General features: G+C 43.6%; 1 protein-coding gene across 10 annotated transcripts in view; it reads right to left on the bottom strand.

Annotated features, from left to right (window-relative positions):
* The window catches only part of Pdzd2 (PDZ domain containing 2), a 362396-nt gene that overhangs the window by 138128 nt on the left and 198563 nt on the right, over positions 1-25705 (bottom strand). Inside the window, exon 1 of one of the 10 annotated variants that reach the window (XM_047555264.1) lies at positions 3249-3397. The exons of the other annotated variants lie outside the window; for them this stretch is intronic. The gene's annotated coding sequence lies outside the window, so the exon portion shown is untranslated. Of the gene's footprint in view, positions 1-3248; positions 3398-25705 lie in introns of those variants that run through there. 10 annotated transcript variants of the gene reach the window in all.

Genomic DNA, 25705 nt, shown 5'->3' with positions numbered 1-25705 from the left:
TTAAACAGCCAAAGGGACAGGACAGATGTTCCAGCTTTAAGCCAAACACTTAGGCCTCCCAATGCTGTATAAGTGAGCTGGCTCATTAAGACTGTGCATGCTTACACCCCAGTGATCAGACTCTGGCTGCCTGGTTGTTTTTGTCTTTACCCAACCTGGCTGCCTGGCAAGGCAGTGAAAGGCCACTCATTACCCGGGGATGCTGGGAAGTTCTAGGGCTCTGGCACATGCAGGTCAACTCTCAGAGGAAGCTGTCACTCCTGCTCCACTCAAGGCCTTCTGGGATCCAAGCTGACCCTTTGCCCCAGAGCCCACCCCACTGAGCCTGGCCATACAGCAACACTACCTCTAGGGCAGACTCAATGAATTCCCTCACGAGCTCTGAGTCCTCAACTCCCCTCACTTGGAGAGTCCAGCCTCAGTCTGGTTGACTTCCAGTTGAGTTTCAGCAGTTACGCAAATTAGGTTTCTGACTGTGTTTGAAATTCCAGTGCATACAGGAACAGCAGGTTGCTTAATCTCTAAATTCAGAGCCAACCCCTTTGCTAAATACAGACGAGGCTCTGCTGGCTCCCGTGGCAGGTTAAGACCCACCCTCCCAGCTCTGACAACCCGACTCCTCAACTGTGGGGCGCCATCTTGTTCTTCAGGCTCTGCCTCCCACAAGGTGCCATACTGCTCCTATCTTCATCCTTCCTCCACTGATTTCATCTGTCAGATTAAGCCCCTCCCTCATTCTTCTCTACTGACAGCATCCAATGTCCCAACACAGGAGGACACGGACCGCTAAAATGTCCTGGAGAGAAAATAACTTAACTTCAGCCACTTTATTCTCCTTCTCAAACTACAGTCTCCTTGTGAGAAGCTTTCCTGTCTTTCTGCAAGAGACAATAAGCTCCTTACAGAAGTCAACTCTATATCCAGGCCTGCAGTTTTGACACAAGTTAAACATGAACAAGGTCACCAGATGTTCCTCTTCCCTTATTGGAAATGACATTAACAATGAAATACTGTGCTGGGTAGAGAACTGCATGTTCAGGGGTAAGGTTGGCAGGCCTGCAGTAAGCTTTCTTAGAGAGCCATAAAAGAAACACTGTTCTCAATATGAGAAAACATGATATTCAGTTAACTTTCTATCTTATTATCATTATTTTGTTACAGAAAACGTCTTTTTTCAAAGTGACAATACCAAACACTCAGAGACTGAGGAAATCTGGCCAGCATTCAGTCCACCCAGAAGAGAAAGCGGGAAGTGAATGATTTTTGTGTCATGTTAGCAGAGTTTTGTTCTCCACTGGGTTCCCTCAGTGGGGCACACAGTTGGTGTCATGTGGGTTCACAAACCAGGGGACAGGGCAAAAATGCAGCACAGGCGCACGCTTCATCTGATACTTCTTCACCACTGTTTGGACCCTGCAGACAAATGTCAACATCCTGATTTCCAAACCTAACCTTTTGGAGGCAATAGCGCTATTTAATACAGACTGAGAAACCAAAAGCAGTTCCCCAAACCACAGCTTATTCCAACTGCTGGGGACCTTATGAGCTGTGTCTACCCACTGTTCACACTACTCATGGCAAACATTTTTTCTAAAAGGTCAGATGGTCACTAGTTTCAGCTTTGTGGACCACATAGGCCTCTATCTTATATTCTGCTTTGTTTCTTCTGCTCTTTGGAAAGTAAAACACATTCTCAGCTCTTGGGCCATAAAAAACAGTCTGGGGCAGGTTGGATTTGGCCTTGAGCTAGTTTGCTGACCTCTGACTGTTTCCAGAATGAACCCTGAGAAGGATCTGTCTCCCATCTCAGCTTATTCACCACAGACTACGATAACCTGGGACAGGTCAGTCTGAAAGATGGGAGACGAAGGGCAGACACCAACAGGTGGACAGTAGGCAAGAACAAGGGTATGGACAGTGGGGGTTGGGGTGGAGGTTTCCTCAAGGACCACAGAAGAGCTGTTGCCCCTCCCCACCGGAGTTTAGCTGTGGAATGCCGAGAAATCACACAGAGAAATAGACAGAAATAAGTGTGGGCTTGCCTTGATGGGACACAGCCATCCTTCAACCTTTCTGGCCTAAGGTGCAAAGCCACAAGACCTGACCACTGCAGGACAAGGGCAATAACTGGTCAGTGAGCAGTGACCCAAACTCCCACATCTGCCTTCACAGACACAGCCCTGTGGCTAACTGGGCCTTCTACAAAGAGCTCCCATCAAAGAGCTTCAAACCAGGATACAGTATTCTAACTGAAACAGAGTTCTCCTCCTGCCTCTGATGTCTCCCTCCCCTGAACACACCAATTCCAGGCTGCCTCCCACCTCACCAGCTCAATTCCCCAGTGCTCTGACCACATCAGGGGCAGGGGAACCATGTCCAATTAGCCGTGCACTTGTGAGAAGCTGGACTGGAAATGGTTCTGAAGCTCAGGCTGAGGTGGTCTTTGCTCTGCTTCTGTTATCACAAGCGCCAAGCCTCGGCGACAGAAAGCCAGCTCTGAGACTCGGCTACAGTCACCAGAGCCATGAGTTGGTTTCTAAATTATCCTTGTGTACTGCTGCAATCATGGTCTTCCCCGATTATTCTCTATTTCTGAGTGCAATTGTATCACTGTGACAATTTCCAAACCACTCTGTGACACATATTCAGGATCCACACTGTATTTTCTCCCTGATTTTCAACTCCCTGCCTTAGACACTGGGCAGAGGCTGCCTGCCTTAATGGAGAAACATTAGTGCATTTGGGCTTCACTGTGGAGCCCTGTCAATTTCTGGATATTTCACAGCTGCTAGACATCCACCTCTTTTCTTACAAGAGCCAGCAAAAATTAGCAAGCACCTCATTGGCTCTGAGATATGAAAATGTAGCAATAATCAAGTCAGAGAATCAGTTTCTGGTCAATTATCTTCAAAGTATTTGTTCTAAAACAGAATGTCTACAGTTCATTTATCATCTGCCAACTTAAAAAAATTGCTTTTAACTAAAATTCTGCATGATTTCATGTGGTTTTCTTTTTAAAGCAACCCTCGGAATATAAAACTGACATTTGGTTATCAAATTAGTGACTGAGAAAAACTCTTGTTCAGGCAGATATCAGCACAATGCAGGTTACGTCTATTTCTTATGTCAATATTATCTGCTCATTTCCCATATGCTTTTTAAAAAAAACAAACAAACAAACTTTCAGAAGACAAAAGTTGTGTTTAGAGAGAAAATATGATTCCCTAGGCTGCGCGTGTCTCTCCTACCTGCTTCATGAGCTGATCGGGTGAATGTCCTCCGTTGGACATAAGGAGCCACTTACACAGGACACACTCCAAAGTTTGTTGGACTTTCTTTCCCTTCTCCATTCAGTTCTTTAAAGTAGTAGGTTATTAACTATCAACAAAAATGTGAGCCATGCCAGTGCATGCTCCGACTTCCTGCCAGCGCCCCATGCTCTGCTGGGCTCAGAACAGATTTTCTCTCTCTCCTCCCGCTTCACCTCCTGAGCTCCTGGGCCCCACCCACTCTCAGCACTCAGATCATTTTTCATTTATGAGTGCATCCAGCTAAACTGTGCATGTAAGAGAATGAGCCAACCCTTGCTCTGCCAGCCTACTGGGTCTACGGTGCTAAAAACAGTTTAATTTTCTGGAAGTACAGAGGAAAAGGAGACCCTGGCAGAAATCACCCATGCCCTTCTCCTACAGGTATCTGCAAATCAGTTCTTCCATCAGTAAAGGATAGGCACCCTGGCAATGGAATCACAACAGCTTTGTAATACAGGTACAGGCCAGGAGGTGGACTGAAGATTTCAGGTACAAGACAAGTAAAAATATACCAAAGTGTATACTTCACATACACTAAAAAGGCAAAGCCAGGATGATGCCAAGAAACTTTCCACCCAGTGACCTAACACTTCACAATGAATTCAAAATATTTCACACCTATAACGGGCCAGGTTTTTTTTTTTTTTGCATTCAAATGAGTACAAAAATGAGAGTTTGTTTTGTAACAAAAGCCATTGGTAAATAAGAGCTAGTTGTCACCATGACACCAAATCTACAACTTTTCAAATCCAACTGAGCTATCTTCTATCACAGACCACTACTAGCAAAACCAGAGATAATCCGTCAATGTGTGAGAACACTTAATCCTACTACAATGTCAACAATTACAAAGACGATTTGGTTTCTGTATGACTTTATCAAGAAGTAGACTGTTAAAAATAATTCCAACATACATTTGTAAGGGACAAAAGAAGCACCGATATCTTCTCCTTTTTGCAGCTATTCTCAGGTCATGCTTCCTGAAAACTTGGGACTACCTGCTTTCTGTCTTTTAAAATCTATCCATTTATTTTGGAATTTTTTCCAATACAGACTTTCCTTCTGTGAACTCCATATTGTCACAACCTAGCTCCAATCACCCTCAAATTCTTTCATTTTTTTATTTATTAGAAGTTTGGTAGCTGGACTTGTCTTTTTTTTTGGATGTGATCAGGTGGTTAAAATATCTCCTAAGAAGAAACTGTCATACATTTTCACCTATACTCTGAATGGGCTCTAGTCATGCCCACACCCCAACACAACATCTTTGAAAAACAAAACCAAAAAACCCCAGGTGATCTAGGGTGAGGGAACCCCAGAGCCATCTGACTTTTCACATGCAGTTCAGAGGCTGCACAATTGGTAGTGTGAACTTCCCTTCCTAGTTCCTTCCTGGGACTTCCCTTCCGAATTCAGGGGAGGGTGGACTTTTGCTCTGAGTTAAAGGCAAGGAGAAGGAAGTCCGCTCTTTAATTTTTTTTGTTGTTGTTGTTTGTTTTTTAAAGAAGTAGGGGGTGGGGCTGGGGTTGTGGTTCAGTGGTAGGGCACTTGCCTAGTATGTGTGAGGCACTGGGTTCGATTCTCAGCACCACGTATAAATAAGCGAATGAAATAAAGGCCTATCAACATCTAAAAAAATATTTAAAAGAAAAAAAAGAAGTAGGGGGAAAGTGGAGGTTAAAATTTCTTGGCCCATGATCAAACTACAGTCCTAGTGAGAGGTAAAATCTGGCTATAGAATATTCTCTTCAGGGTTAGTGTGACATCTGCCAAAAATTTATGGTAAAACCAGTTATTCCACTTCTCTTCGTCCCATTATCTCAACAAAGGGCGGATAGTACAGAACATAAATTTTTGCTTTAAGGGAACTGCTGCTGTTTACCACATTAGCCACGTAGATTGTGCTAGAATGCAGGAAGTACACAGGCCACCATGCCACCCGAGGTTTCCGGGGAGTGAGTTTCTGGTCAGCTGTCCACGGCTGCAGTCTGGAACTCTGCCTTCCGTGTGCCCCCTTGGTTCCCGGGCTTTAGGAGGCTTGGGTGCCAGGTGGACGAGATGTGAATCTTTGTAGTCAAGAGCTAGGCTGGAGCTCAGTTATGGCTCTCAACTGGTGACAAAGACCAGTCTAGGGATACACCTAACACTCTCCCACCTGCAAAAGCAGAAGAGTAACATGGGGAGCATGAGGAGGACAGGTAGCCAGGGAACAACTCCAGCTGTCCCCAGCAGGGAAGGGAATCAATTAAATCACTAAAGTCAATGGACACTTTTGGGTGTATATGCAAGAACTGACAGCAGAACACAGACTTTTGCACACCCATGTTTACAGCAGCACTATTCAGAATAGCCAAAAGGTGGCAGCAACCCAGGTTTCCACTGATGGATGAGTGAATAAACAAAATGTGGAATAAACATACAATGGAATATTATTCAACGGTAAAGAGGAAGGGAATTCTGATACATGCTACAACATGGATGAACCACGAAGAGACATGCTAAGCACAATATGCCAGTTGAAAAAGAACAAGTGTTACATGATTCTACTCAGGTGAGGTACTTAGTCAAATTCATTCAGATAGCAAGTAGCATGGTGGTTGACAGGAGTAGTGTATTGACTAGAGTTTCAGTTTTGAAACAGGATAAAAGTTCTGGAGATGGATGGTGGTGACAGTTGCCACAGCAGGGCAAATGCCACAAAAATGGTCAAAATGCTAATTGTTATATGACGTATATTATTTTTTAAAAAACCAGTGAAAACCTGGATTTTCTTTACAATTTCCCTTCGGCTACTTTGATGACTATCATGCTTCTTTATATTATTAAAGTTGTGAAACATAAAGACTATCACATGCCATAAAATAAAACTCCTAAATGACCTTGGGAATAAGAGGAAGCTCTAAGGTTCCCCTCTTCCTTTGCCCCACGTCTCACAGAAAGTTAAAGCATACCAGGTGCTCAGCGTGTGTTCCTGTTCTGTGATGGAGATGATAGGATCGATGCTGACGGGGAACACCCTGCAGACTGCAAGCCAGCAGAGCCCGGCCTGCTAATGCAGAGTTCACAAACACCTCCCAGAAAGCTCTATGCAGCCGTGGCTCATTCCTCTCCTCCATGAAGTCCACTTAGAACTTGCCTCACTCACCTCTGGCAGCAAATGCTGATGCCATTGTACTTTCTGGCACTTAATTGTACACAGATCTTGTCTCTTAGCTGTCAAGTCTGTCCAATTAGGCCATAAGCCTCTGTGGGACAGAGATGCCTCCAGCTCTCTGACCAGCTCTTCTCAGCCTCCTTCCTCCTGCTAGGCCAGGCAGGGACACGGAGGGGCACCTGCTTCTCTCCCTTGCCCTGTCTCTCTCTCTTGTTCTCTGGATTATCCCCTTTACTTCCATGGCTACAACAACCAAGGAAAAGCCACTAACCCTCCATCGCCATCCCTCTTTTGAGCTTCAGACACAGACCTCTGCCTACCCACTGCCTGGCTCCAGCTAGATGTCCTGCAGACACCCAAACTCAGCATGCCCTGAAATAAAGCCAAGTAGGCTCTCCCTGGAACAAAGTCCTCCTCCTGTACTTCCTTTTCCAATTAATGCCGGTCCCAGTCACCCAAGCACAGATGAGTCGCCCTTGGCTCCTCCCTCCCTAGGAGGTCAGGGCCTGCTGACTCTCACACCTGTCCCCTCCCCTGTATTGATTTTAGGGCCTTGATTCCTAACTATTCTCACTTCCTTGGCTCTCAACCCTGCACCCTGAGGTTTCCCATGGCAAACACAGAAGATCTGCTTCAAGTGCTCTAGTAATGTCTCCTTGCCCCAAAGATAAAAAGTGTAAGCACCTCTGGATCTAAAACCATTCTTGATCCAGCCCCAGAGCCCCCAATACACACACACACACACACACACACACACACACACACACACACACTTCTCCTCTTCATGTGTTTGCTTTCACGTGAGCCAGTGATCCTGAGAAGTTCTGACCCCACAGCAGACACTTGCAACGTTTGCAGACATTTTTAGTTATCACATCAGGGATAGGTGGGAGTGGGGATTTGCTGCTGGCATCTAATGGTAGGGGCCAGAGATGCTGTAAACACCTGCACACGACAGGCCCCCACAACCAAGAATCATCTGTGGCATGCACCATATGTGTTCTATGCTACGATATACTGTGTTTATAAGTAACCATGACTGCTTTCAACTCTAGGGGCTGCAAGCATAGATGTTGGCAGGATGCAGAAAATTAAATGAATGAGAGAAAAAGGTAAGGCAAAGGCAATAGGGGATGTTGGGTCCTGGAGCAGAATGCCCCTCTAAAGCATTCAGTTTCAAAACTCTAAAAGCACCGAGCTCAATCATGCAGCAAGAGGACAGGTTTGTAGCTTGTACAAACCTGGGCAAGGGCCGGGGGCTGTTTTTCTCTCTGGCATACACTTTATTGGAAGTATTGGATCAATATTTATTGAAAAGTTCCCTATTTCCCTTGAGAGTCCAGCATACTCCTAAGTTCTAGTAAATAAATGGAAAAGTAGGATGGAACCCTCTTCATCTCAGGTCCTTAATAGTTTCACTGTCCTTTTGAATTTTCTTCTCAAGGTCTCTTTCTCTGTAATTTTTCTAGTGACCTTAATCTAATTTTTCTAAAAACACATCCCATAAAATATCATTTTGGGGAGATGCTCTATGGAAAAGGGACTCCATGGTCAAATAAGTCACTTACTAGTTCTCCCTTCAATGTCTGTGTCCATGGGGTATTTTATCAGAGGTCCCACCCCTATATTTTTATAGTGTAATTCATTAATATTTGTGGAGCAAGCACTTTGAGGACTTTGAACGATACTTGAAGCATTCTTTTTGGCTGTTTTGATTTGTTCCCCCTTTGCTATAGAGCGCTCTCAGTTTAAGCTTCCATTTGTGTGCAAAAAAGTACCAGCCCTCTCCCCGTCCCTCAGTCTCCATCCGTCCAGCAGAGACCTGTGCTTCCCTCCTCATGGAGGCAATTCGAATTTGCTCTGTTTTCCTTGGGAAGCAGCCATCCTGGGTAAAGATGGAGGGAGTAGAGAGGGTCACTCTTGGCAAAGGGCATGTGGCTGAATAGAAGCAGCATAGTCAGGGTGCCCCAAGAAGCTGGGTCCTAGACAAAGGTGTGTCTGTAGGGCCCTTGGTCACTTCCAGCCCACTTTCCAGAATGAAGTTCCGTTAATGAGGATTAGGTCAGTTCACTTAAAAAGACAAGCATATTACTTCCAGACGTCGATGGAGCAAAGGATCAATCACTTTGGGGAAAAGAAAGCCTAACTTCAGAGGTGCAGACAGTGCACGGGGCCTCTGGACACCTGCCTGCTACAGTCCACCAGAGGAAGCTGGACTGGACCAGGCTCGTGCCTCTTTGGCCCCCAGAGAAGCTCAGACTGCTTTGAGCCACCGGTCGGTCATCTCAGTCACCAGGTGGCTGCTTGATTCCCACTTACCAGCCTAGCTAGTCAGTCCAGTCAGTTCTTTGAATTGGGGGTAGTTTTTTTCCTTCACAGAAATGGAGACAGTTTGGGTTTTAGAAAATAAATTCAATGTACAAACAGAGAAACAACATGTATCCCATTTGTGTACAAGAATAAAAAAAAAAAAAAGAAAAATTATATGAAAAAAATAATATTGTTCTAGCAAATCAAAAAAAAAAAAAGAAAAAAAAGAAAAGAAATCCAGCCCTACCAAGACATGAACATACTCCCAGAAATCCTGCCATACCCCTGATGGCCCCCAGGGACAGGCTCCAAGGGTTACTGAAAACTCATAATCAGCGGTACACAGGGAATGAGTAACTTCCCCAGCCAATTGCACCAGCCACCTTCAGCTAGAGGATTCCCTCCAGTGCCTCTCAAGGCCCTGTGATCTCTGAGAGGTCAATTTTGTGAGCATTCCTATGGAGGTATCCACCCCCCCAGAGCTTCAGCACATGATCCCACTGGAGCACAGAAGCAGATAAATGATTAATAAGGGTCTTCTGCAGCCACATGGGCCATGCAAACTTACAGGGCAGAAGAGACACCACACATATGAAAATTCCTGCCACCATAGGCAAGTCAAATGTGACAGGATGGATAAAGGTGGGGAAAAGTCCAGGATTTCCACAGGGAGGTGTCCCCACAGCTGGGGGAAATGGGATTGACTTCGGAGGAAGTGGGTCTTAAGGAAAATCCTAAAGGCTGGTTCCCAGTTTTGATACACTCCCAGCTCCGAGCTCTCCCCCTCACATATAAAAGGATAGTAGGCTGCTCTCATGTTGCTGTCCCCAGAGACCAGTGCCTTCTGGCTCCAGCTCCTGACCTGGCACCGCATCTGCAGGGTGTGGAACAAGCCAACAGCAGCCTGCTGCACAGGCACCCTGCAAAGGACGTGGCCAACCAGGTTGCTGCTCATACTCCCGGAGGACAGACCTGGAAAAGGATAGTGAAGGTCCCTGTCATAATTCCACTGAGACTCCATACAAGGAAACAAAAGTGGTGGGGAGTTTGGAAACTCCAACCCTTCTGCTTTATTTTTACTACAATGGTAGTGTCAACTAGTGACAACATTGCCTTCATTCAGTTTTCAGAAACTTAAGGGAACTCCACAATGACCCACTTACACATACGCACTTGTGGAGGTGCACAGCAGGCGGGTAGGTGCTCATCAGTGCAGGGCAGGCACTGATGTCACGCAGATGGCACCCCCCGTCACCTGCCTGCCAGGGCATTTTAGAAGGGCTAGTGAGACTTCTGTGAACTGGAAGTGGGATTTATTTCAGAGTAATTTCTGCAGCTAGTCAATTCCTTCCCTCCCTGTCTCCTCCTTCTCTTCCATAAACCCAACAGGGCCAGTGCTTGGTTCCTGGTAGAGTTTAGAGTTTTCAAAGTTTATTGCAGCCAGTCTGCAATTTCCAGATCTCAACATAATTCAGTTCATTGTAAGCCTACCAAGTCCCCATTACACTTAAAAATTACAAGAGCCTTTCTCACTCAAGTGAGGACGGGTAAAGTCCTTGGAGGAAAAATTAATTCTATCAAAAACCACATTATGGGGCTGGGGAGATAGCTCAGTTGGTAGAGTGCTTGCCTGGTAAGCACAGGACCCTGGGTTCAATTCCCAGCACCGCAAAAACAAAACAAACAAACAAACAAAAACTACATTATGCTCAATGACATGTTTGGGCTCACAGCTGTACTTTCAAGGTATTTCTCATCTGTACCATGGAAAACCTTCTCCTGGAATCACATACGGTTCTGTGGTTGTAGGAACTTGCCTTACAAAACCACAGCTTTCAGAAATGTTGGCAAGGAAGTTGGGTTGTATATGGAAATTTCTTTCTATGGGCCTCCAAACAATCAGTTATTTGTTTCCCCCCTTTTTTTTCCCACAAGAATTTCTTTAAATAATTGGAGGAGATTTCCCATGGGAATCAGGCAATAGTGACTTCCAGGTCTTAAACTTTATCTAAAACAATTTAGAAACAAAAGACACAAGAATGTGCCTGACTGGCCTCTAACAATGCAAATTCTGGCAGTAAGAACAGCGGGGAGGTGTGAAACTTGTAGTACTTCTGGTACTCAGAGTACTGCTAGTATTTTTAGTACTCAGAGTACTGGGGTAATGTCTCTATGGTTTGTTCTTTTTTAAAAAATCTTTTATTTTTATTTTTTAGATATATATGACAGTAGAGTGTACTTTGACACATTATACATGTACAGAGTATAACTTATCCTAATTAGGATCCCATTCTTGTGGTTGTACATTTTGTGGGGTTATATCGGTCCTGTATTCATATACCAACCTATAAAATTTATGTCCTATTCTTTCTACTGTCTTTCCTAATACCATCTCCCCTCCTTTCCCTTTATTCCCCTTTGTCTAATCCAATAAACTTCTATTCTCTCTACCTCCTTATTGTGTGTTAGCATCCACAAGTCAGAGAGAACATTCAGCCTTTGGTTTTTGGGGTTGGCTTATTTTGCTTAGCATAATATTCTCCAGTTCCATTCATTTACCAGCAAATGCCATAATTTCTTTCTTTTTTATAGCTGAGTAATATTCCATTGTATATATGTACCAATTTTCTCTATCCATTCATCTGTTGAAGGGCACCTAGGTTGGTTCTATAGCTTTGCTATTGTGAATTGAGTTGCTCTAAACATTGATGTGGCCGTGTCACTGTAGTAAGCTGATTTTAAGTCCTTTGGGTACAGACCAAGGAGCAGGATAACTGGTCAAAAGGTGGTTCCATTCCAAGTTTTCTGAGGAATCTCCATACCGCTTTCCAGAGTAGTTGCAGCAATTTGCAACCCCACAAGCAATGTATGAGTATATCTATGGTTTGTTCTTAGCTAAGAATGTATAGTTCTCCTAGCAGGGCATCAAGTGTAACCAATGGAAAATGCTGGTGGTTGGGGGGAGTTGGTAATGGGGTAGGCTATACATGGGGGGAAAGGGGGTATAGAGGAAATACATATATCTTTTGATTAATTTGGCCGTGAACGTAAAACTTCACTTTAAAAAATTAAAGGAAAAAGAGCTTTCATCAGGCAACCATGGACTACAGCATTCTCTGCTTACCAGCTATATGAATGCTTAGTGAATCTTTCTAAGCCTGTTTCCTCATCTGACAGAATGTAACGCATTTAGAGTTTTGGCTATGATAGAGAATGTTCTGGACCATCTCAGTGCCGGCTGTGCAGGAGGCATTTGATCAACCCAGGTTTACAGCGAGGTTACAGTGACTCTTGAGGAAAGTCTACTTGCTCCGCCTCTGTGTCTTCACATTTCAGTTTCCTCTCTGCCGTTTAGGTTACTGACATCACTAACCAAATTATGCATGGCTTGTCCTGGTTCCAAAAGTTCCTGCTTTAATTGAAAGTGACAAAGGGGAAACTGGGAAAGGAAAACAGAGTGCCGTGTGAGCAGCCGCGTTAAAAGACTCCGGAGTCAGCACGGAGCATTCCCCAAAGGGGCTGCCAGCTCCAATCAGGCCACCCGCTACCTGACAAGCGGGGAGGCAGAACCACAAGCCACCCAGCATTTTCCAGGAAAAGTTACACTAAACACCTTCTGGAGTTTCACTGAAAGACATCTTGGTCATCTTCTGGGTAGGAGTCCTGCCACCAGCAAGATCCAGGGCTCCTCTTGGAAAGAACCGTGTTTTCTGCAGGAGCGCCATGAACTTCATCTTCTTTACCTCCTAAATTATTTCTCAGGGATGAGCCCAGTCTTCCTTCCTGTCCTTTTTCCTCCCTTCCATCCTCTTTCCCTCCCTCCCTCCCTTCCTTCCTTCCACTGGTGAATAAAAGAAAAAGAAGTGTAATTACTAAGGCTATCCTAAAGATCAAAAAGAAGGCTGAACTAGCACGAATAACTAAGCTATTTAAAAAGAAAGAGGATCTCTGTTAACCTGGGCGAACCCTGGACACCTTTCCTGGTTCTTTCCAGATGCTGACTGCATTGCCCCTGGAGGGGGGAGTCCTGAACATCCAGAAGAGACCTGGGAATGGTTTCCAGGTGTTTCTCTCCATCTTAACTTCTCAATCCTGGAAGCTGCCCCTACCCCCATCCCAGTTGGCTCCAGGTTACCTGCAGGGAATTGACAGAATGTGCTGGGGACCTTCACCCAGCTCAGCACCTTTTCTTTCCCTAAGGCCTCCCCTCCAGCCCACAACCACTCTGAGCTCTTGAGAAATCCAACTAAAAATCTCTTTTCTTTCTCCCTCCTCTAGTGGAAAGGATCCTATTTTATTTCCTTCCTGCTCTCCATGGACCCACTGATGGATCCAGAGGCCATCAGTGTCCCAGTCCTGTGGCCAAGCTTTACAGGCTTCCTCACCAGTGTCCTGACCTGTGGCTGGGTTTTCTCCACCTCCCATGACAGACTGCTATGCCCCTCCCTTGTTCAAGCATCCCTGCGACTTCAGCTCTGCTTCCCACACGCACGTACAGTGCTGTGGAGCATATAAACAGCTGCCCACAAACAAGGTGCTAGGTCTGCTCCATGACAATTAGCACAAGGTCCTCAGCCAGTTCTGAGATGTTGGTAAGCGGCTCACGTCTCTTTCCTAGCTACACTCAAGGAATCAGCCCTTATCAATCCTGCAGACCCTCCCTTCCCCAAACACCTGGAAGCTAACTTTTACCTCTGGCTAAATGAAGCACTCTGGCCCAGGAGCAGCCGGTCAAGAGGTCTCTGCACTAGCACTTTGCAGACCCTAAGGCTTCCAGTCACAATTGGTGAACACACGGGAATCCTTAAAGAAAACAACAGAACGTGTGCAGCTCACAGCCTTGTAAAAGTGACCCTCCAATGAGGGCAAGCCCTTCTAAAAATAGATGCACCTGAATTGGGACATAGGAAGGGCTCAGAAGGCAAGCATCACCACGCCCGGCTCACACAGTTCACTCCCTGGGCTGGAACACCAGCACCCCCAGGTATGAGGCAACACCAGGATGCAAGCTGTACTCACTGGTCTCTGGCTCAAAGGCAATAGGAACCCTGTGGGAGGAGAGTCAGGCCTGACTGACAGCACGCATAGCGACTCTCCCTGGGACCGGGGCACCTGCTCCACACAACTGCAGCTAGTGTGCAGCAGCCAGCCCTTCAACACCACCAGCCTTCTCTGTTGACAGACAGTGGGATGGGCTTGTCCCAGACAGGGCACAACAGATTCCAGTGACCTGCTCTAGGAGGCACTAATGGGAAGGCCTTGCATTTTGCAAACACAGTGGTCTTAATCTAACAAATGTCTAGGAGTGGGGTGGGAAAAAGGTAAATGAAATTCCAGCATTAAAAAGCCTCAAACGGTTGTCTGCCTTCAATGGATTCAGTATTTAGACTTCATGAATATTTGTGGAGCACATATGAAGCCCCATACCCCACATGCTCTCTCCCATGATCCCCCAAAACACACATGTCCTGATAACCAGAACCCCTGACAAATCGACCTCCAAAAAATGCTCCCCAAAAACGAAAGTCTCCACATGAAGGGCTTGTGAGCAAAGCCCTGGTCTGAGGGTGCACCATACAAAGGAAATCTTCCCCCCTGAAGAATGGAAACAGGACAGGCTCAGAGGAAGAAGGGTCAAGCACTCATTAACTTACCTGTACAAAAACCCCTCAGAGAAGAAGAATATTTGACTCTACACAGGATAAACGTTGAAATAACTACAACAACAAGTAACTAACACACAATCAGAATTCCCTTGCTCTCACAACCTCAGCCCTGGGAACTCTAAAACTCTCTGGCCTGTAGCTAGAGCAAAAGGGTTTCCTCAGAAGTCTTCGGGGTGTTTACAGACAAACCCAGAAATGGCCTCCTCTCTGGGGAGGGAGTTAGGCTTTCTACAGAATTTGGGTGCTTCCAGGATGAAGTGTCTGAATACAAAACAAAGACGGTTACATTGGCCCAGAGCCCAGGGGACCAGTAGCAAGGAATATGGGAGACCCTGGGCCTCGGGGTTCATTGCCTCTATGGAGACACTGGCATAGGAGATCTGTGACTGGTTAAGGATAAGGAGGCCACAAGGTAAATCTGACCCAGTAAGGACCAAGGGTAGGTGACACGGCATCTCCACTGCCTGTGCCTGTATGTGACAGCAGCAATCTAACAGCAGCTGGGGAAGTCAGGTGAGAGATGTTTCCCTAGCGTATACAGGTCACAGGAGGATGGGCACCAACTGTCCCCAATACTCCTATCACTGCAACAACCAACACCCTCCTCCTTTTTTTTTTTTTTTGGAGAAGGTAAAGGTGTTAAATGAAGACCTCCCTGCCCCCAGAGCTTCCAAAAGAGACAGCAGCGCATCTCAAAGATTGTGCCTTTTTCTGGGACAACCAGGTAAGTTCCCGCCATTTCCGGCTTTCCCCACGCCCTACATTCTGCTGAACCTCTGGATGCACTCATTCCCACCAGGCTTCCTGTAAATATTTCATACCGCCTCCGCTCCCGACAAGCACAGTAATGTCAGAGGCACGGAGGCTGCTGGACAGAATTCAGGTCTGCTTCACCAGCTTTCTGTGTCAGTTCTGGTTGGGAAGTGGCTGTGCGTGCACAGCGTAGCTTCGATTTCAATAGAACTCCAGCTGGAGCAAAAGAAGCCACCTTTGCCATGGACAGTTGCCTGGGTTTCTTCATCGAAGGAGAGTCAATGGCACCGGGTGTCATCTGGGATCACCCTTTCTCACATTTATGTTTGTCCTCCGAAACTTTGAAAGGTGTCTTCTGAGACACGCATCACCAACTTGTAAGATTGTCTTTTTCAGCAGGAGATCCTCGTGTTAGGAAGTCTTGAGGCTGACTCATTGGGAATGAAAATGTAATAAACTTTTGCTGCTAGTAATTCTAAATTTTAAAAACTCCGAACTTTTGCTGTGTTGGAGCTGCATGGGCATGTGCCACTTGTCCTAGCTTTTTAATTCTGGAATTGCATGGCTTTGGAGAGGCTCGTCAAGGCACTATATGCCTGGGACAGTAGCCACTGTAGAGTCACACGCATTTACATTCAAGTCACAGAGATTCAGGGAGTGACATCTGGCACCAGCTCTCAGTGGTAGAGAGAGACCGCTTAGGGGAGGGGGGAGAGGATGGAGAATGACCCAATTAAAATGCAAATGACTTCACTCCTTGTTTCTGCTAAATGAACCCTGAAGGAAAATTCAAACATATATTGCAAGCTCTGGGCAGAGTCAAGACTGTAAGGTAATCAGAAAAAAAATGCCAACTATAATCCTTCCTAATGACTTTATTTCTAATATTGTTATAAGCTCTAAACTCCAGTCATAATGAACAAGGATGTTAAAGAAACAGATCTGTTTTCTTCCCCTACCCATTTTGAATTATTTAAACTTTGATCTGCTTATTCACCTGATGTTGCAAACTACCCATATAATTACCAACCTGAGAGAGATAGAAACCTAAGGTGGAGATGGCCCCAGCCCAGGGGGTTGTGGTTTCTCAAAAGGTCAAGAGGTTAACATTATAAAATTATGCACTAGACACTGGCCAGAGTTTGGGCATTTAATTTTTACCGTAAGTCTTAGGGTCTTGGCATCTGTAATTTTTTCCTGTTTATACTATAGAGAAGTAATGAGTCCAGTATGAATATACTTGCCTGAAGTCACCCAGTCAACAGGCAGACCATTGGCTGAATCTTAGGCTCATGCTCTTCCTTTTTCCTATTCTTCTAATCAACATATTTCCTTCAAGTCTATTATTTTCAGCTCTTGGTTCTTGTTTTGGTTTGGATATGAGGTGTCTCCCCAAACTCCTACGTTATTGCAGAGGTGATCATGAGAACTGTAACCTAATCAGTGTACTGACACATTGGATGGATTGATAACTTGAAAAGACTACTCTACTGGGTGGCACCTGTAAGCAGGTGGGGCATGGCCAGAGGAAGTAGATCTTTGGAGGTGTGTCCTTAGGGATTCATATCTCGCCCTCCTGGCTCCCCCCACCTCTCTCTCTCTCTGCTTCCTGGCTACTCTGAGGTGAGCAGCTTCCTTGCCATGGCGTTCCAACATGATGCAATGGACTTGCCTTACTATGGACTGAGACCATGAAACTATGAGTCAATAAAACTGCCTTTCTCCAAGTTGTTCTTAGGTTTATTTTGGTCACAATGGAAAAGGTTGACTGATACAGTCTACACCTGATACCCTTCTCAAAAGCAACTGAAAGTCTAAAGGCTAAAGGATTCAAGGTTTTTCTTATAAATAAGAAAGATGTTAAAATGTTGTTTCTTGTGACTTTTGCTTTTTGTGCTCAGGACATGGGACCCAGAGGATAAAATGACAAGAGAGAAATTTGGCAATAGAAACTCATGTTCCTTACTGAATGAGCTCCAATTTGTACACCAGGTTCAGAAGAAAGGCTTCCTCCATTAAAAAAACAAAACAAAAAAGACAACTTCAGAAAATATGGTCATGTTAGAGAGGCACCTCCATGGGGTGATGTAGCAGGTGCCAAGCTAGCTCAGGCGCAGGTAAGAGCCCAGGGAGTCAAAACTCAGACCCCGGGAATTGGGTAAAAGCAGGCTTGTGGCGAGCAACCTGAAAACTCATTTATTGCAGGAAAAACCACATATTGTATAGTCTTTTAACCCAATCACAATGTGCCACGGGGGATCAGACCACCAGGTCCCTATACAGGTTCCCTTGGTAACACTAGGTAAATTTGGGGACATTTGTTTACTTTCCTAAGTGGCCAGAGTAGAATGTCCTCTCCATAGGTATTCCTGATGGGCGTGAATGTGTGAAGGTTTTCCTTTTACACACTTGAGTCATTCACAGCTGCTAGCCAAGACTTAGGATTTCTCCCAACAGGGTTAGTTTCCTCTGAGTAGTTAAGTAGTTTTTCAGGTAGGACCATCTGGTTGGTCCCACTGTAGCCTGTTCTAGCTACAGGAGGAGAAGGAGAGAAAGAAGCAAGGAAGACCTTTCCTAGCTATTGAACTGTGGGGTCTGGGCACCTCAGAAAAGCATATGTCACTCAGCAGTTCAGTCTGTATCCACCAAGGACATCAAGGCACCAAACTACCCATTTACTGTGGTAGAATATTTGTGTCCCCCAGCCTCTCCCCGACAGATGTTGGAATTGTAAACCCCAGGAGATGGTATTAGGAGACAGGCTTTTGAGAGGCAATTCTGGGATCATGGTGGAGCCCTCATGAATGGAACTGGTGCCCTTACAGATGTGCCACCTGGCCCCTCCACCATGTGGAGGCACAGCTGTCTCTGAAATAGGAAATGGGCCTAGACAAAAATCTGTTGGTGTCTTGATTGTGAACTTCCCAACTTCCAGAGCCCGGAGAAATTTCTCTCATTTATAAACCACTGGGTTTATGGTAAGTTGTCACAGCAGCTCAAATGAACTAAGACAGCATTTGATTGCATTAGGTGGAGCCAAGGTTAGTGCTATGACGGGGGTTTGTTGTAGGAGACGCTGAAAACTGCTTTCCTTGATCCCCATTTAGTGGAAAATCTGAAAAACAAACAAAACCCCACACAACCCCATCTCTCCCATACTCCCTTGTGACCAGGACTCAGGCATGTGAGCTCATATTCACCAGTCACATATCCCAGCATGGCCTGCACGCAGAGGTGAGTGACAGGAGGCAGGCGTGACCCAGGCCTTCTGACAAGCACTGTGGATAAGAGTCATCATTCTGGCATTTCTTCCTGAAGACGCAAGGAGAGGTAGCGTGGTTTTCTGCTAAAATAGTCCCCCAGTATGGTCTGGGCTCTTTTCTTGGCTCCATAACATTTGAGTCTGATTCTTGGTCCTTCCCAGAAATTCTGTGAACCACCAAATTAATGTCCTTTAACATACTCCTTTCTGCTTAAACTAGCTACGGGAATTTCTGCTGTTTGCAGCCAAAAGCCCTGGGCAGGCTCAGCAGGGAAGAAAGCAGAGAAATGAAAAGAAGTAGGCCAGTGGACGCCAGCTGGTGTGGGTAATGCAGTGCCCACATGCTGTAAGGCAGAGCCTTCTAAGCCCAGTGCTTTATGCCCAGGAGTCCATATGGTGTCCTCTGTAGAGCGGGAGCTTCAGAGTTGGCCACACAAAGGCTGAAATCTCAATGCTGCTGTGCAAGCTCTAAATCTGCACCAGGCAATTTTCTCCTACTCTGAGCTTGATTTTACTCAGCTACAAGACGAGGACAAGGCTACTTTCCTTATAGGGAGAAAATAAAGCCAGGTAATGTAAGCACACAGTCTAATACAGTGCCCAGGGACCAGTAGCTGGTCCAGGAATAGTACAGCTGGCCTATGCAAGCTTCATCAATGGACTGTGCTTATGTGCCACTACAGGCACAAATATAAGGTTCTATTTTTTCTTCCCTAAAATTATTTTCATAAGAAAGGGATTATTTTATATTTGAATCTGTACAAATTATACAATGAACCACTCGACTAATTTGGATGATGAACTACTGTTTGGAGAAGACATAGTTATCTCAGAGTCGATCAATGCAACTTTTAGATGCTTATTAAGAATTGGTTTAAAATAAAGGCAGGAAATGAATTTAATGTTAAATTTAACAATTACCCCTAGGGGAAATGATCTCATAACTGTAAGCGCTGGATTTCCTTGTGGCAGAGCAGTAGGGTGGTTAAAAGCAAGAACACTGGAGCTCCATAGCTGCACTTGAATCTTGGCTCTTTTGTGAGCTGTGTGACTTCAAGCAAGTTTCCTGATCTCTCTGGACCTTAGTTCCCTTAGCAAAATGAGACAACAAAGAAATCTTTCTCATGAAGTTCCTTGAGGAGTAAATAAGTTGATGCAGGGAAAGCATCTCTGGCAATGTTTGACACATAAAAAACATATACATAAATATAAATATATGTAAGCGATTTGCAATTATAGGATGGAGGAATGATGCCAGGGTTATGTGAATGGATGCATGTGGTCTTGGATTAAACACCCAGTGGACAAGGATATAAAAACCACTGTCTTTCGAATAATAAAGATGGAAGTGGAGGTGATATGCCTGGAAAAATGTACTTAGATGACTCAAAATGTAGTTCTGAGTTTGAGTAAATTTGTTGCATAGCCTACATGAGTAGGGAAAGAAATATTAAAGATCAATGATATTTAAATTTTAAATGTGACTTCACACATGTATGTGAATTAAACTAATCAAAGATTAGAGACAGGCCTGACTATTGCACATATATCTTTGTGTCATCATTAGGACACCAGCTTATATCCTATCTGTATACTAGATATACTATTTCACTTCTACTCATGTTGGCCAAAAACTACTGTAGGTCTTCTCTCTTAGGTATGGGGCTTATATTCTACTACATATGGTAAAAGAAAATATTCTTATTCTTTTCAATCTGCATAGAAAAATCAAACTGGTAGCAAGAAGTATCTCAAACCATATGCCTCTGCTCCCTAAATTAGCACTCTTACAACTCTCATTCCTGAATTTTACTTGGATTTAAATGGTAATAAGGATCGAACCAAAGTAAAATAAAATGGAATGAAATACAGAATATCTTCATGAGTCTTAAATAGATATCAATCTCCACAAAGGTTAAGGATGTCACTCAATTTGTATTTACCTGATACCTTTATTTTACACCTTCAATATTGGGAGTGGAGCAAGGATTAAGTAAAAAAATGCAACTAAATGAACATGATGTTCTTCATTCATAAAGCATGGAACATCAGACACAGAGAATATTATATTTCACAATACAATTCTCATTTCCTCCTCACTGGAAACGGATGAGTTCAGCCTGATGTTCCATACTGTGAGGCTTTAAGTAGGTTTTGGATTTTTTGTTTGTTTGTTTGTTTTCTTTCTTTCTTTTTTTTTTTTTTTTTTTTTTTTTGGTACTGGGCATTGAACTCAGGGGCACTTGACCACTGAGCCACATCTCCAGCCCTATTTTATATTTGATTTGGAGACAGGGTCTCACTGAGTTGCTTAGGGCCTCGCTAAGTTGCTGAGGCTGGCTTTGAACTCGAGATCCTCCTGCCTCAGCCTCAGGCATGTGCCACTGTGCCAGGCTTGAGTAGGTTTCTTAAAGGAAATGAATGATAACCTTGGCAGGCACACCGTCCGGAGCACTGGCGACGTTTATGACAAGAAGAACAGAAAGGGTAGCTCTATGGACTGTGTCCCCCAAGTTGAAGCCCTGACCTCCAGAGTGATGGTATTTGGAGATGGGACCTTAAAGAGGTCAGTAGGTTTAGATGAGGTCAGGAGGTTGGGACCCTGGTGGGGGGGTTGGTGCCCTTGTAGGTGGAGACACTGGAGAGATAGTTTGCCCCCTCCCTCCCATGTGAGGACACAGTGAGAAGGTCTCCACAGCCAGCAAGAGAAGTCATCAGAAACCAGTCATGCCAACACCTTGATTTTGAAACTCCCAGTTTCCAGAACCATCTGTTGTTTCAGCCGTGCTTTCTGTAGTATTTTGTTGAGGTAGCTGAAGCTAAGACAGGTAAGGAGCAAGGTCACTTAAAATGTTAAGAGGTCATCATGACAAAACTACCAACAAAACAATCATCCACTGTAACAAAATTACCCCTTTAGGTTGATCTCATCTCATTTCTCTTTGCATATGATTATAAACTTGCAGTAACCCAAAATTCTACCTAGAATTTGTCTAACTCTCAAGCTAGACATAAGAACACAATATAATTCTCACTGCAGATCAGATTTTACAAATGTGGAAAAGTAAGTCATATTCTGTTCTAGATTATTTATTTATTTACTTACTTACTTACCTACCTACCTACCTGGGGGTTGAACTCAGGGGCACTTTAACACTGAGCCACATCCCTGACCCTTTTAAAATTTTATTTTGAGACAGGGTCTTGCTAAGTTGCTTAGCACCTCAGAAAGTTGCTGAGGCTGGCTTTGAACTTGTGATTCTTCTGCCTCAGCCTCCGGAGCATTTGGGATTACAGACATGCACTATCATAACTGGTTCTGTTCTAGATATTGTAACTTCTTAGATTTCTGAAATCATTGGAAAAACCAAACTAATTAGATATTGGTCACATGAGGAATGTTTGACCTGAAGAATCTCAGTAAAAATCACCTCAGTTTTACAAACCAAGAAGAATCACTGGAGTTAGCCAAGAGTTGGGGAAGGGAAGTTAATTTAAAATAGTGGGGTGATGTATAACTGCACTCTCCTGGGAAAGCTAATAATAAATAACAATAAACAAACTTTCCCTACACTTCCAAAGTCCAGGGAGGAAGGTGGTCAACCTGTAGCAGATGTGCCATGACCTCCGGACACCGAATGCCTCATTCTAAGATTTTCCAAGTCATCAGAAATGTGACGGATCAATCAATGTTGCCACAAATCCACATCACAGAAGGCACCCTTCCTCTGCCTGGGAATTTCTCATCAGGAAGGCAGAACTCTGTCCGGACGAGATATTTTGCATGGAAGAAGAAAATGTAGATGGCCAGCGTGAAGCTATCTGTATTATATTTCATGGTGTCTAGCTGGGGCCGGGCTGGCAAATGCAGACATCTTCCAGTAGTAGACTGGATTCAACCCCAAAGGAGGAAGATTCCATTAGCAGACTTAGAAAGCAATCCCAGCATCCTTTAGATTTGGATAGAGAAGGGAAAAGAGATAAGCTTAAAGGAGAACACTGCAAGAGAGTAACAGGTTTGCTCTGCCTTGCTTTAACTCTTAAAAAAAAGACCAGAGAAAGGCATGCTGCTATAAACACCAGCCTGCACCCTTAGGCAAAAGCAGACTCACTTGCATCATTTTATAGGCTAATTTGAAAGACAAGCAGCAACATTTAAACGGGCTGCTTCTTTTCAAATGCTTAATTATAACTTCAGCCTTATTCTGTGTAATTGTTCCCAGAATTCCTTATCCTTCCCAGCGATATGCACCATCTTTATATTAAACTATCTGGACTCAAGATTCCACATCTCACCTAGTAGGTTATGACAACAATAATATTTATTGTTTTCTCAGGCGATATATTGGCATATTTACAAATACTAGTTCATTTTAAAGGCCCTAGGATGATAGAAATCTATTTTATTTCTTTGGCATTAACCATGATCAACCATGCCTACAGCAAGAACTCAATAAATGTTTGTTTATTGAATGACTACTGACTAAATAAACTTTTCTTTGGTTTTTAACATTTGCGGCTGGTTTCTTTAAATTGACCCAGATGAATTTGTAATCTGTAGATATGGTAAGTTCTTATTAATAATCAAGATTATAAGAAATGACATAACTCAATGTTGAATCAATACATCGTGATAAAGACTTATTGGTTATTATTTTGCTGTATTTTGATTTGATTTGATTTGCATTTGACTCATTAAAATACACATTTATAATATTTAATTATTGAGTTGTAGGAGTTTTTTCCCCCCCCAAATGCAAATTCCTAATCAGATACATGATTTACAAATATTTTCTCCTAACATTTTCACAAATATTTCTGGAACAACTGGAAACTCCCACATAAAGGAATGAAATTGGACCCCTTCCTCACATCATACACAAAAATGAACACAAAATGGATTGTACCTAAATTTAAGAGTTGAAACTATAAAACCTTAGAAGAAAACATAAAGGTAAATCTTCATGATCTCAGGTTATGCAGAAGCCTCTTAGATACAAAACCAAAACAAGGGACAAAAGAGTAAGTTTGACTTCATTGAAATGAAAAACTTTTGTTCTTCAAGGGACATCATCAAGAAGAAGAAAAAGACAACCCACGGGGTGGGAGAAAATATTTGCAAATTGTATCTGATAAGGGAATCCCCAAGAATATATTGAGCTGAGCGCAGTGGCACAAGCCCAAAGCCAGGCCTGGGGATGTGGCTCAGTGGTTAAGTGCTGGTGGGTTCAATCCCAGTACAAAATATCTATATATTTGTGTGTGTGTGTGTGTGTGTGTAGAGAGAGAGAGAGATGTAGATATAGATATATTTAAAAATGCTAATAACTCAATAATCAACAGACAACCCCCCCAAAAGGCTAAGGGTTTGAACAGATGTTTTTCCAAGGAGGTAGACAAATTGACAATAAGCACATGGCAGGATGCTCAACATTATTAGTCATTAGGAAAATGCACACCAAAGCCACAATGAGATACCTCTTCAGAGCCACTAGGATGACTATAAGTTAAGCATCAGTGAAGATGTAGAGAAACTGAAACCCTTGTGCATTGCTGGTGAGAATGTAAAATACACCCAAGAAAAACAAAAGCATATGTCCTCACGAAAAACTTGTAAATGAATGTTCATAGCAGTATTATCCATAATAGCCCCAAAGTAGAACCAACCCAAATACCCATCACTGATGAGACTATAAATAAAATGTGGTGTATTCAGATATTGGACTATTTGGTGAAAAAATAAATGAAGTACTGATATATACTCCAACGTGGATGAACTTTGAAAACATGCTAAGTTAAAGAAGTCAGTCACAAAACACCACATATTGTATGATTTCATTTATATGAACTGTTCAGAAAAGGAAATAGCAACAGAAAGTAGATTAGTGGTTGCCAGGGATGGGGACACTGGGGAGAAACAGGGAATGCCTGTGCTATTATCTGGATGTGGAGTATCCCCAAAGACCTGTGAATTAAAGGTTTGGCCTCCAGGTAACACTCTTGGGAATTATGGGACCTTGGTTGGTCCTGACTCTTTCTGCTTCCTGGCTCATGATGTGAGTTGTTTGCTCAACCACATACTCCTGACATGATGTGCTACCTTGCCATAGGTGCAAACTAACGGGCCTGCCCAATTATACAATTGAGTCTCCAGAATCATGAGCCAAAACAAGCCTCTCATTACTCTGTAAGTAACATCTCTTTTGTTATAGTGATGAAAAGCTAACTAATACATGCTTCCAGTACATAGGGTTTCTTTTGGGGGTGATATAAATGTTCTAAAATTAGTAGTGATGTTTGTATAACCATGACTACATTAAAAGACATTTAATTATATACTTTCCATGCATAAATTATATGTATAATAATTTTATATCAACAAAGTTGTTTAAAAAAATCCTAGGATGACAGATGTGGATTCCCTAACATTATCTGTCCCTTACTAGCTACTAAAAATTGATTAAGGAGAAATACTCACTTCTTGAATTTGAAACAGGCAAAAATCAAGATCCACTGACACTATCTCATTTCAAGTCACCCACTCCTATAACCTGTTGACCTAAATGAATATTTAAATGCTTGGCAAGAACAAAGTTTTTAGGAACGTCATTTCTTTCATTGCCTTCCTCTTTCCTAAACCAGCAACACACAGTGTTCAGACAAAACTAGAAAAAAATCCCATTAATCTACCTTATGACAGGAATAGTAAGTATTCACATTTATGAAAATGTGTTTAAAAAATGTTTTTTAGTTATAGATGGACATAATAGCTTTACTTACTTTTATGCAGTGCTGAGGATTGAACCCAGTGCCTCACCCCTGAGAGGCAAGTGCTCTACCACTGAGCTACAACCCCAGCCCTGGAGTTGTGTTTTAAAGAAAATTAATAAGTAAAAAAACATCTAAGCATTCTTGCTGGGTAGTTCCTTCTCTTTCCCTAGAGACCCCACACAAACCTTGGGGCCTGAAAACAAAAGACATTTTTGTTTCCTTATTCCAGGGAGTTGACACAAGTTTGTTACATAAAATACCAAAAATTCAGAGAAGTAACACTTAGCCATTCCTCAGGGTGATAAAAGAGGGAGATGCTTCAGTACTGCTGGAGGCTCACATTCTTCTGCCCCACCCCCAAGAAATTGCTGAACACATTTACATGTGAGAGTCCCTCATTTTGATCTCCACTCTCCTCATTTCCTCTTGGCAGGACCTTGCTTCCTCAGGCCAAGGCAGACAGATGCTCGACAGCAGG

The sequence above is a fragment of the Sciurus carolinensis genome, chromosome 6 (assembly GCF_902686445.1).
Source record: "Sciurus carolinensis chromosome 6, mSciCar1.2, whole genome shotgun sequence".
NCBI lineage: Eukaryota > Metazoa > Chordata > Mammalia > Rodentia > Sciuridae > Sciurus > Sciurus carolinensis.
This window is presented reverse-complemented; position numbering and strand designations above follow the sequence as displayed.